At 48.7% G+C, this 15,000-nt stretch overlaps 1 long non-coding RNA gene across 1 annotated transcript; it reads left to right on the top strand.

The window, feature by feature from the left end:
- The first annotated feature begins 1,227 nt into the window (after nt 1-1,227).
- LOC311307924 lies at nt 1,228-2,211 on the top strand. The gene is made up of 3 exons (XR_014630397.1): nt 1,228-1,363; nt 1,777-1,913; nt 2,144-2,211. It is a non-coding gene; the product is annotated as an uncharacterized lncRNA (long non-coding RNA).
- Nucleotides 2,212-15,000: the final 12,789 nt, after the last annotated feature.

Below are 15,000 nucleotides of genomic sequence, written 5' to 3'. Positions count from 1 at the left end.
GCCTAACATTACACAGGACATGTGCTAGTTGCTCACTCAACGTGAGGTAGGGCGCAGCGCATTAACGTTATGGTACCCGTTTATCAACCATTGCAAAAAATCATTCTGGATCTGGAAAGTGTGTGTTTGCTGTGCAACCTATCAATTTATCAGTTGTCAAAAGGAAAATACAGCATAACGTAACTTGCTATGCTAGCCAACTAACGTTAATTCCCAAATGTTCAGTCTGTGCCAAGCTAATGTATGTTGCTGTTATGAATGAACGGTCCCAGGTTATAGATGGCTCCAGTTTAAATTCAAATGATTGCTTGAGATATTGGCCTGTCTGTAAGGTAGCACGTGCGCCAACAGTATTCGCGTACCGAAAGATTCGCTTACACCGCCATATTGGCTCATGGCACATGAACATGAAGGACCTCGCTCAATGTCAACTTGGGAGAGGGAAGAATTGTATAGTGGTTCAATGGGTGAACTTTTTTATCTTCCTTAAGGGGAAACATTTGTATATGTAGGCATACATAACCCCCATTTTCCTATAAAATGTTGTATATCCTAAATTAAGTTTGATCTTTGCACAGATGAAATGCTGGCCAAAGTGTATTTCGAAGGACTGCAGAAATTTGTCAAAGTTCCAGAAAATGATGGGACGTTTGACTACCTGGAATTTCTTCAAGGAAGTAAGTACAGTAGAAACACTACACTTTCAAATGAACACGTCTACACTAGTTTCCAAATATTATGTTAATATTGTGGTTCATGTTTAAGGTGGATACTCACAAATAACAATTAGCCTACTGATACTGAAACCCACCACTAATAACACTCTATTTTGATTGGCTTAGTTACAGAGAAGTTTACACTGGGTGAGGGTGAGGTCACCTTGACAGATGAGTCAGGCACAGTAGTAGATGGCGACATCTTTGACGAACTTGTGCAATCAGGTGTAGTGACCTTCAGGGTCCGCAAGGGACCACCAGTAATGGGTAAGGACAGATAGAGCAGGGATTTCCCTGTTCCAAGCCCCTCACAACATTCCATGTTTTAGATTATGTATCTTTAGTGTTGTACAGTGGCCTATTGTTGTGTGGTTTCCACATGAATTATTTGGTGGATGTTAGTTGATTTTGTAATCCACTGTTGAGGCTGTTCTAATTGGTTTTTTTTGTGGCATTTTGCAGATCTGGATTTGGAGATAGTGGCAGATGACCTATCGTCCTCAGTAGTAACAGATGGGTCACCCCCCCCAATAGTGCGCACCCTATCGTCCGGGTCCTCTTCCTCAGGTTCCACTGTTATTCTCCCTTCTACCATTCAGAGAAAGAGGGGCCCCACTGAATTAATGGACCGGAATGAGGCAAAAGAGGTAAATGTTTCTGAATTTTGCATCCCACTCATACGCTATTTATTAGTGTATACAACGTTTCTAACACAAACATCAATACTCCAACTATGTTTCCATTTTCCTTGGACACTGTTAGCCTAACAGCATTCATATTTGGCACAGGAAGCCCCTGACAGACAGGCACAGATTTCGCTTTTTAGTAAATGGGGCAAATTAAATGGCAAACTAGTCATAACGCTACCCACAGCTGCCAGCAGGTGGCACTGAATGTATGCACACACCTGCACAACCACATGCATGTATAGAGGATTGCTGTCATGGATGTACATGCGTGCAATGCCATGCACAGTAGATCAGTGGTCCTCAATTTTGATTGTGTTCCAACAGGTATCACTACTAGTTCCTTAAATATTGATCATGACCTGTTTTTGCAGATGGTTGACAGCATTCTGAAAACCAATCAAAAGGGTGAAGAAATCTACAGGGAATATCACAAGACTAAAACACTGACAGATGTTCAGCGTAAACAGATGGTGAACATCTTGGTTGCAGACATGATTGAGTCGCATGGGTAGGAACTTTGTTTTGCTTTCTCATCTTGTTACCTCCACCCCAAATGTAGTGTTCTCCCCCCGCAGGGGTAGAAGATGTGTTGTTGCTTCCTTGTGTGTGTCTGACAATCAGTTGAGGGGTGCATGGGCCAGGGAAGACTGATACATTTGGGAGCCCATCCAAATCACGGGGCGGAACCACAAATTAAAACAAAATCCTGCTTCATTTTTCATTTTTTGGTTTTGACAGGAGGATTCCACCGTCAAACGTACGAGTTAACTATGCTCTGGGTATTGTGAGTCTTTTCCCATACCTCCAAGATCCTTTTTCAGAGAATGGATATGTAAGTTTATATATAACAGTGACACTTGAGCAGAAATGAACAGAAACACTCATATCTTCTTTCATGTTTTGTGATATTGAGTGCTGAAACTTGAATGTCTGTTTAAACAGAGCCCTGAATTATCAATCATCTATGTCTCTTTGCATTCTGTTTCCAAACAGGAACACTACTATGATCCCAATGGCAATACTGGCTACCTTGCATGGAGGATCAAGACGACTCAACGCAACACCCCTAATCGGTCTTCGAGGCATTCCACCACTGTTCATCAAAACAGCCCAACAGCTCCACGAGAATCTCTGGAAACTGGTGAACAGCTCTTTGGTGTCGAGTGCAAGGAGGCTATATCTACAATGAGGCACTCCACGGATGAGTCGATTGTCAAAGACAGGATGAGGGTGACTTTTTGTTACCGACAGAAGATGGTTCATGATGAGGATGTGGCTGCATCAGTCCTTGACGTGTTCCCACGTTTCTTGGATGTGGCAGGATTGGTGAGTGAATATATAACCCTTTAAACTACTTTCATGTGAGGTGTACTATAACAGACTAATTCAAACCAAGAGTCTGATGTACTTCAGGACTCATTTGTGCACAGTGATAAGCTAATCGAGTTTGTGTAGCCAGACACAGTCCAGAAACACGTCCTTCAGTACTTAAGGCACTTCATTTGAATTAGACTGTATGTTTGGACAGATTGATCTAATCTTATCTTGATTTAATCTGTTTAAAGATTGATCAGGATTTCTCAATGATGTTTGGAGATGAGGTGTCCGGGAGGTTCCTTGCCAAGTGGCCAACATATTTCCAGCCCAAGGTCATCGCAGAATGCAAGACTCTTTCCCCAAATTCGCATGTTGCGGAGTTGATGTCAGCGTTGGAGCCACAACCTGAAGAAGTACTCTGCGGTTAGTATTGAAGACATCTTACATACACATTCACACATACCTGTCTACATACGGTCCAACAATTCACAGTGCATGTATTCCTTAAGACATTTCATTGGTTCTAGGCTTCTATAAACATACTGGGTCTAAGGAAACTTCCATAGACTTCATAGTGTGAAGTTGATTAAATTAATTGCCACAAATGGACAAAAGTCTGAAATAGAATCATCTCTAGGTTGGGATGCTGATATGTCAGCAATTCTCTTGCTCCTGCATCTCCTCCCCCCAACCTCAAGAGGCCAGAACAAAACCGGCAAGATCAGTTCAGCTCAAGCAACCAAGCACCTTGTGACATATGTTAAGGTAAATAATGTTTGTATTTCTTACACATTTATTCTTCACCTCTTTTATCAGATATCGTAAACAGATTTTGTTGCTGTCATAAAAGCCTGTAACCAAATGACAGATCAATTCTACAAACTCACTATAACATGTTTAATTGCTTACAGGAAGGAAAAAGTCTTTCGACTTTCCTTGCGGCCCGACGGGATGCGATGGGAGCTCATGCTAGACAACCCGTCCTCCTCTGTGTTGGGCAGCAGCGGAATCAGATCCAGAGGTTCTACATCGCCTTCGACCACAAGGCTATTCCATGCAGTGCCCTGACATCGGTGGCTGGAGTGGATGAGCTGTTCAAAGCTCACTACGTCTTCAGCCTCAACTATGATCAAGCTCTTTGTGGTTTCTACACATTCCTTCAAACCACGGTCTACAACATCGACGTCAAAAGCGCAAAGGAAACCCCACGTGTCAAGGAACTCCGTGCACGACTGCTGCAGCGAGACAACTGACTTGACTGAGAACACGTCCAGGACCGAAAATGTTCACATGTTTTCTTTGTAAAATGCACCACAACACATGTTCACTTCTTTGTCAGCATTTAAAGTTTTTACATGGACTATACCCGGGCAAGAACTTGAGTTTAAAATGTGGACAGCCAGGATGCCTGTTATCGTTTTGTACCTACAATGGCTTCAGAAAACACATCCGGACTGTACATGCTGGTGGAGCACCAGATCATCCAGTCGACACCAGGCAGGATGTTGCCACACCAAGAGAATGTGACATGGAGTCTTCAAGTGACGTGTTGGTATGTACAGCGTCTGGTGCTATTTCAGCAGGTCTTCCTGGTACTTCACACAGTGTTTCTGTTGCATCTCATTTGCCGTCTATGTGCGGTGCAGTTATTGCACACTTGCAAGGGTCGGGTCTCTCTGAAAGTACCGTTCAAACAATAGTAAATTCTATGGAAGAAGTTGTTAATGATGTTCAAAGTCAATCACGAGAGGCTGTTCTGAAAGCCTTTTCCAGTGAAACATGTTCAGGTCTTACCCAAAAGATACAGCAGTGCTTCGACAGTTTAGATAATCCCTTTTCAACATTTAACACTGAGGCAAAGAGGCAGAAGTATTACCGTGAGAGGTGGGAAATAGTTGAACCTGAAGAGCATGTCTTGGGAGTGAGATTAGACGTACGTAGAAATACAACAACAGGTGTCTACAGTGAAGTTCCAGTAACAGACAAATATATGTATGTACCCATTCTTGGCACTCTTAAATCCATGTTCAAAAGTAGTGAAATAAGAGACGCCTTCTTACAAGACAAACTAAGTGAAAAAGGATTCTACAAAGATATTCATGATGGTTCGTATTTTCAAAACCATCCACTCTTCTCTCGACACAGGCATGCTCTTCAACTTCTAATCTATTATGATGACTTTGAAACGGCCAACCCTTTAGGCTCTAAAAGAGGGATTCACAAACTAGGCTGCATTTATTTTACTTTAAAAAACCTTCCACCTAAATTTAACTCTGTGCTAATGAATGTGCATCTTGTTGCTCTTTTTCACACTGCAGATGTGAAGACTTATGGTTTTGATGAGATACTGAAGCCTCTTATTGCAGATATAGGTATTTTAGAAACACAAGGGTTACAACTTCCTTTTTTTGATGAACCTCTGCTGGGTACCGTTTTTCAAATAACAGGAGATAATCTTGCACTAAATGCTTCGTTGGGTTATGTTGAATCCTTTAGCGCAACGCATTGCTGTAGATTCTGTTTAATAAGTAAGGAAGAAATGCAGTCTATTTTTTCAGAGGATCATCCTGATTTAGTTTTGCGCTCAAAAGAGCTTTATACTGAGCAGTGTAAGGAACTAAATGACAATCCTATTATACAGTCAGTGTATGGTGTCAAAAAGCCCTGTGTGTTTAATTCATTGCAGTATTTTCATAGCACTGACAACTATGCAGTTGACATAATGCATGATTTGTTAGAGGGCGTTGTGCAGTATGAGCTCAAGTTGGTTTTCCGTTATCTTGTTAAACAGGGCTATGTTTCTATGGGATTACTGTCCGAGAGAATTCACAGTTTTAACTATGGTTATACAAATCGTAAAAATAAACCAAGTGGGCTACAAATGGATGATACAAACAAACACCTGGGATTGAATGCCACTCAGTCATGGTGTGTACTGCGCAACACTCCCCTTATATTTGGTGATGTTATTGAAAGGGATAATCGTCACTGGAGCCTCCTCCAACTCTTGCTGCAAATTGTCAATATTGTTTTCTCCCCCATTGTATCTGATGGTATGGTATGTTACTTGAAGCATCTCATCTGTGATCACCATGCTCTTTTTAAGTCATTATATCCTGATAAAAATTTGATTCCCAAGCATCACCTTATGCTACATTATCCCCGATGCATTAAAAAAATTGGCCCTATTCTGCATTTTTGGTGCATGAGATTTGAATCCAAACATAGGTTCTTTAAAAAGTCTGTAAAAAATTTCAAACACATCACTAAAACACTAGTAAAACAGCATCAACGTCAATTGGCATTTCAGTATGAAACGTATGACTTCAAGAGATTTGAATTGGGGCCTGTAAAAGCAAAGACCATCTCTGACATGAATGGTGGAAAAATACTTAGAATAGCATTGAATTTAGACCCATTGTTACATGTCTCTACAACCACGTGGGTCAGAAATTACGGGACTGAGTACCAGGTTGGTTTATTTGTTTGCACAGGAACACACCATGAACTCCCAGTCTTCCAAAAAATCTGTAATATTGTTATACATGAAGGGCGTGCAGTTCTGTTGTGTTGTAGTGTAGACACCCTCTACTTTGATGAACACTTAAATGCGTATTGCATTGAGGAAACAGAGGATGATCTGTCTATTGTTTACTTGGAGCAGCTCACTTATTTTAAACCCTTTGATAGACAGTACTCAAATGAGGAGAACAACACAATGTATATTGTTCCATACTGCTGTATGTTTGTGTGTGGTGCTTGTAATTAAACATGTGAATTTAACCAAGGAACATTGTTTGTTTGCAGTATATAATCATTTTACACACAAGCCTAATTATTACTGTAGCCAACACCTACAGAGCTAGCAAGTAACACTTCATTAGTGTTGACATATAACATGGCACTGGAACACTGGAAAGTGTCATCCAGAAGAGTGAAATCCTAACTCTTTCACAGAGTGAAAATGCTAACTCCAACAGAGTGTTAAAATGCAAACACTCAACACTGGTGTCATCCTGTAGAGTCACATCCCAACTCCCCACAGAGTCAAATACTAACTCCAACTGAGTGTCAAAACGTCAACTCCCTCAAAAGTGTTGAATTAACTATTTGTGGTGTGGACCCATATAGACACTTTGAAAGTGTTGAAATTAACTCTTATAGTGTTATTTTGAGTATGCTTATTTTGCTGTGCAGGCGGTCTCCCATCCAAGTACTAACCAGGCCAGGCGCTGCTTAGCTTCCGAGATCGGAGGAGAGCGGGCGTTCACCAGCGTGGTATGGCCGTAAGCCACTTGTGAGGAGGGTGACAGGCTACTTATAGACTGAATGATTTTGTTTTCTGACAATTCAACTTGCTCTGATATTATGCTCTCTGCAGTGAGCGTCGGGCAATGGTAAAAGGCTTACAGCACCTGGTATTCCCAGGCGGTCTCCCATCCAAGTACTAACCAGGCCCGACGCTGCTTAGCTTCTGAGATCGGACGAGAGCGGGCGTTCACCAGCGTGGTATGGCCGTAAGCCACTTGTGAGGAGGGTGACAGGCTACTTATAGACTGAATGATTTTGTGTTCTGACAATTTAACTTGTTCTGATATTATGCTCTCTGCAGTGAGCGTCGGGCAATGGTAAAAGGCTTACAGCACCTGGTATTCCCAGGCGGTCTCCCATCCAAGTACTAACCAGGCCCGACGCTGCTTAGCTTCCGAGATCGGACGAGAGCAGGTGTTCACCAGCGTGGTATGGCCGTAAGCCACTTGTGAGGAGGGTGACAGGCTACTTATAGACTGAATGATTTTGTGTTCTGACAATTTAACTTGCTCTGATATTATGCTCTCTGCAGTGAGCGTCGGGCAATGGAAAAAGGCTTACTGCACCTGGTATTCCCAGGCGGTCTCCCATCCAAGTAGGGGAGAACCGGGTCAAAAGTCGCGCGGGACCAAAGTCGCGTTGCCATTTTCTCCAGAATGACTGGACCTGCAATCACGTTGTTAAACATGCCTGCGCATATTACCGTGTACGAGCTCCATTCAAATTTTGGGCGCGATTGCAGCATATTTGAGGGAGAGAACGACGGAAAACCACTTTTGCCCCATATAAGTAAAATAATGGTCTCATAAGCATTTTTCGATTGTAAAATTGTGTTCACTTGTATTAGTTTGCAAACATATGCACTTTTCTTAGCACATCTGCTGGCTACATGATAGCATAGGTTTCAAGTTTCGTGCGATCAAGTCGTGCCTGCAAGCCAGGGAGAAATGACAGGAGACCGTGGCGGGGCAGAAGTCGCGTCACGTAGAGGGACAGAAGTCGCGTTGTGATGGCTTAGAACCAGAGGGGTGCGCGAGTGACATTTGGGCAGAATGAACAGGTCAAATGAAAGCTCTCTTAAAGATCTTTCTAATGCTATTGACCAACTTTGTATGCAGATTATCACTTACCTATAGCCTAAATGTTGTGGAGAAGCAGACGCAACTTGATGTGATAAATTGACATTTCACTTCGAGCGAACGCACTGGCAACTGACTGGTAAGGGTCTCCGCGCGCACCTGGATAAGTGAGGTCAACTAGGGGTGGTCTTTCCTGAAAGGATGATAGCTGATAGGCTGTTAAATTCCTGGAAGAAAGACAGCTCATAGGCTGTTATATTCAAGTGGAAACGAGACAAGGAAATGACTAGTGCAGACTAACCATTCGTCTAATAAATTAATTTCCTGCCGATAGGCTATCCTATCGCCAAACATTGCTGTTAACCCCGCATTATTTCTATGGATTTTGAACCTATAACATTGATTACTTTGATACAAACATGATATTATGTCTAATAATACATTTGTTGAAAGTAAAGAGAATTACATGCCCAAAAAACAGAGATAGGACACATTTTGCAGCCGTGCGACGTTTGCCCCTCTCCTATGAGACTTCTGTCCCGCTCGGCAGGGACAAATGTCGCATTGCACTCGGTCCGTTCTCGCCCTATTTATGTTAAGCTCTTATATCCTAGCACGAACATTACAGTTGATAATAGTGAAGGACATGTGCAAGTTGTGTGTCATAACATGTGGAATCGCGTCGGGCAATGGAAAAAGGCTTACTGCACCTGGTATTCCCAGGCGGTCTCCCATCCAAGTACTAACCAGGCCCGACGCTGCTTAGCTTCCGAGATCGGACGAGAGCAGGTTTTTTTTTTTTTTCTCTTTTATTATCAAAAACACGGATAATACAACTCAACAATACAATCAGCACGACACGAGACCACAAACTGAATACAAAAAACAAGGGAAACCATACCAGCAAAAAACCAAACACAACACCAGCGAAAACAGATAGCACCGCCACCCACTGCCACTAGGTGACAGCACCAGACCACAGAACTCCACAGGAAAAAGAACACCACATGAAACATCAAAAACACCAAACATACACAGACACACCAGCAGGCAAACACAGACGCTCAGGCAGAACAAACAGACACACATAAGCAACCACACTACACAGACAAACATCTGTCACACACCACACATAAAGACATCACACCACAAACAAAAGGAAACCAAACCCATCAAAAACCCAACCAGGAAACATCCCAACACTAAAGATCAATATGAAGCTTCCCCCCCGCATCCACAGTAATAAAACGATTCCCCCGGACAAAAAAGTCAAGAAAAACCCCCGGTCTCAAAAAACGGAACATAGCCCCCACACTAGCCCTCACACGAGTCCGAAAAAGGACCCATACATCCGGCCGCCGTTGCTCAAAATGAGCGTAGTTGCGGCGGGCCCAGACAGCACTGCGGGCCTGGCTCAGGATCCAATTCAACAGGCCACCCACACCACCACCCCCCCTCCGTAACCTGCCAAAAAGGAAGAGGACAGGCCACGGGGCCTCCTCCAACACCGCCCTCCCCCAATTATGAACCAGCATTCCCTTTAAACGTGAGAAAAAAGGTCCCAGCTCCGCACACTGCACAAAAAGGTGCATCAAAACCTCTGGCTCCACCCCACACACATCACACAACCTATTCACATTTCTGTTGACCTGATGCAAAACAACATTCGTAAAGATCCGATTGTGGCGCAGGCGAAAGTCCAGGTCCTCGCACACAGGGTCATTGTAGCGGACCCGGAGCGAGCGCCAGACGGAGCCGACCTCCAGGCCGGGGAACACGCGTGGCCAGACCGTCTCCGAAGCAGGCGGCTTGAAGTCACTGTCCCGGAGGAGCCGGTAAACGAAACCCGTCGTCGCCTCCGCCGCCGCCAAAGGGTCAGACCCCACGCCCCGCCCGATCAGAAGACCGGGGAGCGAGGGGTCCCTGTCCACCGTCACTGCAGTCTCCACCATAGCACGCCAGGCCCCAGGGAGGGAGCCTCTCACCCGCTCGCAGAGCCGCTCGACCGTCCTCCGGCCCACATAATCGTCCACCTCCTGTACACAGTCAAACAGAACACCGGCACCCAAAAAGCCAGGCACAAACTCCAGTGCAAAATGTTTCACCTGATACAGGCCAGCCTTAAGCAGCAGGGGGGAGTCCAGCGGCCGTCCATGAAGGGTGAGCATGGGGTTCCCCACCACTGGCAGGGAGAGGACCTGTGCCACAGAAACACAGTCATAACGCACACGGGGCAGAAAGTCCGCCCACACACGCAGCATCTCCAGGTGGAGCCTGGAAGCCCCAGCCGCCACCACCGTCCTCGGGAGCCCCGCCAGCAGTCCAAACAAGCCGCAGTGCCTGCACCTGTCCAACGCCCGTTGGAAAAACCCCATCCACCCTACCCGGAAAGGACTGTAGAGGAACCGGAGCACCGCCCTGACCCTCATGGCGGCGAAACGCAGATCCAGGTCAACGAGCTTCAGGCCACCTCGGCCTACCTCCCCGATCAGGGTCTTCATAGAGACGCGAACGCCCCCACCCCGCCACACAAAATCAACGACGGCAGCATTCAGTTCAGCTCGCACCCAGGCCGGAAAGTCCAGGGCCCCACCTGCGTACACCAACTTGGACATGATTAATGCATTTACAACAGTGACCCGCCCGGCCAGCATCAGACTTCGCCGCCGCCACAGGCGCAGGCAACATTTGACGCTGTTGAGGATGCCAGTCCATGTGAAATCCCTTGCGTCATCCCCCCTCCCACCCACATAAACCCCCAGGACCTTGATCTGGTCCCTAAGAGCAAACCCGAACCTATTCACACTCACACTCGCACCACCCAAACACAGCAGCTCCGACTTATCCATATTCATCACCGCACCAGACGCACTCCCATACACACCGATCAGCTCTACAATCCTCCCCAAGCTGGCCTCATCCCTGACAGTGAAGGTTGTGTCGTCCGCATACTGGTGGACAACGCTCACCCCACCACCCGGCAACTGCACCCCCTTCACCCTGTCGTCCCCCCTAACCAGAGCCCCTAGGGACTCAGCAACCAGGCTATAGAGGAGCGCAGACAAAGGGCACCCCTGTCGCACAGACCGCTCCAGAGGAAAGCCCTCCGACAGCACCCCATTAACCCTCACCCTACTCACAGCATGGCCGTAGAGCAGCTTGACCCAACCCCTAAAACGGGGGCCAAAACCAAAATGCTCCAGCGTATCAAAAAGGAACCCGTGCTCCACCCGATCGAACGCTTTACTCAGATCAATGTTCAGAACAAACCCCCCCTCCCCATCGGAGCTCATCAGACCCACAACCTCCCTGACAGTGTTCACCACATCTAAAATGTCCCTGCCAGGCACCCCATATGCCTGCGTCCCCCCTATCACTGAGCCCACGACGCGCTTCAGTCTGTTTGCAAGCACCTTAGTCAGGACCTTATAGTCAGTATTGAGCAGGGTAAGAGGCCTGTAGTTACGCAAATCAGTCCTACTGCCTTTCTTATACAACAACGTGACCACTCCCCTGGTCATGTGAGCGGACACCGACTGAGACTTCTCCATAGTGGAGTAGACCTCTAACAGAATAGGGGCCAGCACATCCTCAAACTCCTTATAAAACTCATGAGTCAGCCCGTCCTCACCCGGGCTCTTGTTATTCTTCAGCCCCCTTATCACACACTGCACCTCCCCCAACATGAGGGCGTCATCACAGTACCCCCTATCCTCCTCAGACAGCCCACCAGACACGGAGTCCAGCACCATTCTGACACTGGCCGAGTCCACCCCAGTCCTCGCAAACAGGTTGGTGTAAAACCTCTCACACTCCCCCAACACATCCACACAGCCAGTCACACACACACCCTGATCATCCACCAATTCCTCAATGTAGTTAGCCCGCTGCCTACCCCTTTCTAGGTCAAAAAAGAAGCCAGAGCTCCTCTCACCCTCCACCACATACTGAGCCCTACTCCTGACAGCAGCACCCCTACACCTGGCAAGCTCATGCTCCTCCAGCTCCCTCTGGAGCCCGTGGAGCTCGACGCCCCCCCCATCTGGCCCACTCATCAGTCTATCCTGCTCCTCCTCTATCCTCCTCTTCAGCTCCGCCACCCTCCCCCCCTCCACAAAGCTCACCTGCTTCGCATAAGCGATGGACCGCCTTTTCACCTTGACCTTCAGCCCCTCCCACCACCCACAGACATCAGACAGGTAAGCCGGGCTGTCCTTCTCCCTCTGTATCAGGGCCCTGATGGTCATCCTGTAGCGCTCGTCACTAAGATGCCTAGCATTCAAACACCACAACCCGCCCCCCCGCCCCACCCGCCCACCCCCCACCCGCAGACTCAGGAGCGCGTGGTCACTCAGCCCCAAGAACCTGTAACTCACATCGTGAACACACCCAGCCAAGTCCTGGTGCGCCAGAGCCAAATCAATCCTGCTCTGTCTGAGCCTCCCCAACACCATCTGGCGTCGGGAGAAACCACGTACATCAGGGTGCCCATCGCGCCACACATCACACAACCCCCCAGAGGCCATCAGAGACTTCAGCTCAGCCCGCGAAGGGTCGCCCCCAAAATTCCCAGCGACGCCCGAGTCCAGCCTGGTAAGCCAGACATTAAAGTCCCCCACCAGTAAACAGTCCAGAGAGCAAAAGGGCAGCAGCGCTCTAAAAAAGGCCACCCTATCTAGCGCAATGTTAGGCGCATACACGTTCAACAACCTCAGTCTCCGCTCACCCACAAAAAAGTCCAAAACTAAAACCCTCCCCCCCGCATCCCTATAAACCTCCGTAATGTCCCTCACACAGTCCGAAGAAAACAAAACAGCGACCCCGCAGGCCGACCCCCCCCCATTGTTCGCCCACACCTGCCCCCTCCACCTGGTGGAGACCGCGGCCACAGTGTCAGCCGTCCAATGAGTCTCCTGCAGGCAGATAATGTCCGACTTGACCGCCTGCAACAGCAAATCAAACTTGGCCAAACTCCTCAGTCCATTTGAATTGAAGGAACAAAAAGTCACTGCCATGGTAAAAAAGGAGACAAAACCCAGTCCAGCCATACCTGCTCACTTCTTGAAATTCCGAGCCCCCAGAATCCGCCGCTCCTTCCTCTTCATCCCCCTGCCCGCATCATCGTAGTCCATATCATCCGACTCATCCCGCAGCTGCCGGAGAGAAGTCGCCCGCGAAGGCACAGACGCCGACACGCCACCGCGCGTGCGCGCCCGCCCGCGCGCCGGCCCCACGACGCCCGTCACAGCTGCCGCCGCATCACGCCCATCAAGGCCGGCCCCAGCCGGCGCCGTCAACGCCCCCAGGACCAGGCCATCGAGGGAGCCCCCAGAGCTGTCAGCCCCGCGGACCCGCACAGGCACATCCTCCAGACGCCGGTCCTCCACCAACACCCCCTGCTCCTCCACGATGCACGGCACGTCCACAACACTCCCCACTGCGCCGCCCGACCCCATGCCCGGAAGGTCCTCCTCCCACTCCAGATCACCGGCAATGCTGCTACCTCCCCCCTCGCCACTGCCGCCATCCTCGCCTCCGCTGACATCCTCTCCGCCGCTGACATCCCCGAGCCCACCAACAGCCCCGCCGCCCACAGCTACGCCAACCACAGGCCCACCCAGCCCCATCTCCGGCACCCCCCTACCGGCCGCGTCACCGCCCAGCTGCGGTGCACAGTCCCCAGCCCCACACTCACGGGCGTAGTGTCCCTGGACGCCACACCGGTGGCAGCGGAAGGCAGGACAGTCCCGAACGATGTGGCCTGGCCGAATACAAAAACGACACACACGAACCTGGCGATCATGCAGCACCCTGAAGTACTCAGGCCCGGTGACGGTGTCCAGTCGAACAGAGTATGGGAGGGACGTCACCTCCTCGGTGAAGCGAACCTTCAGGAACCGGGTGCCATCCGCAACCGACGTTCCCGGCCAGCACCGCCTCTGAACGGGAGACACCGCCTGGACCCCCCACCCCCGCAGCTTCAGCAGCAGCTCCCCATCCTCAATGTAAGCCGGCAGGTTAAGAAAGGACACCACCAGTTCATCATTCCGCAGCTTTTGAGCCGTCACCCGAAAACGACCCACCCTCAGACCATCCAGCAGCTTATCACGGCCCTCCACATTACTCATAGTCAGTTCATATTCACAGTCCGTTGACTTCACCCTGAAAGCCAGCACCTCCCCGCACTCCTTCTGTACATCCTTCAGCAACTGCATACTTCCCAGCTTCTCCACCTTCTCAACTCCAACACTCTCCTCCGTCAGCTCCACCAGTACATGAAGCGTGAGTTCCCGTGCATATCTTCTCGGGCCACATTCACCCGCACCGCCACTCGGCCGGGCGCCGGACTTCCCCGCCCCACCACCACTCTGCACGATTCCTCCTACACGCGGAAAAACCGGCGCCGCCGAGCTCCTCTCACCCACGCCCGACATGGTGCCGACGGACGACCACGGGAAAGAAAAAACACCCCCCACACAGCAAACCCAAAGGCGCTGCGGGGGGAAAAACCACTGAACGACAAAAAAACACAAAAAATACTCCGTGGAGGCAGGGTGAAGCCGCAAAAACAAAAAAGAATAAGAAAAAACTGGAAAGAAACCGGCAAAAAAAGCACCAAAGCACCAAACTAAGACACAAGGGAGCACACGACGCACACACTGCCCACACCAAACGCATGCAGCACACACTTCCTGAAAGGGGCGTGTCCACGGGCGTTCACCAGCGTGGTATGGCCGTAAGCCACTTGTGAGGAGGGTGACAGGCTACTTATAGACTGAATGATTTTGTGTTCTGACAATTTAACTTGCTCTGATATTATGCTCTCTGCAGTGAGCGTCGGGCAATGGAAAAAGGCTTACTGCACCTGGTATTCCCAGGCGGTCTCCC

The sequence above is a fragment of the Borostomias antarcticus genome (assembly GCF_949987555.1).
Source record: "Borostomias antarcticus genome assembly, chromosome: 4".
NCBI classification, from domain to species: domain Eukaryota; kingdom Metazoa; phylum Chordata; class Actinopteri; order Stomiiformes; family Stomiidae; genus Borostomias; species Borostomias antarcticus.
Note: the sequence above shows the minus strand (reverse complement) of the source record. Positions and strands in the feature narration are given on the sequence as shown.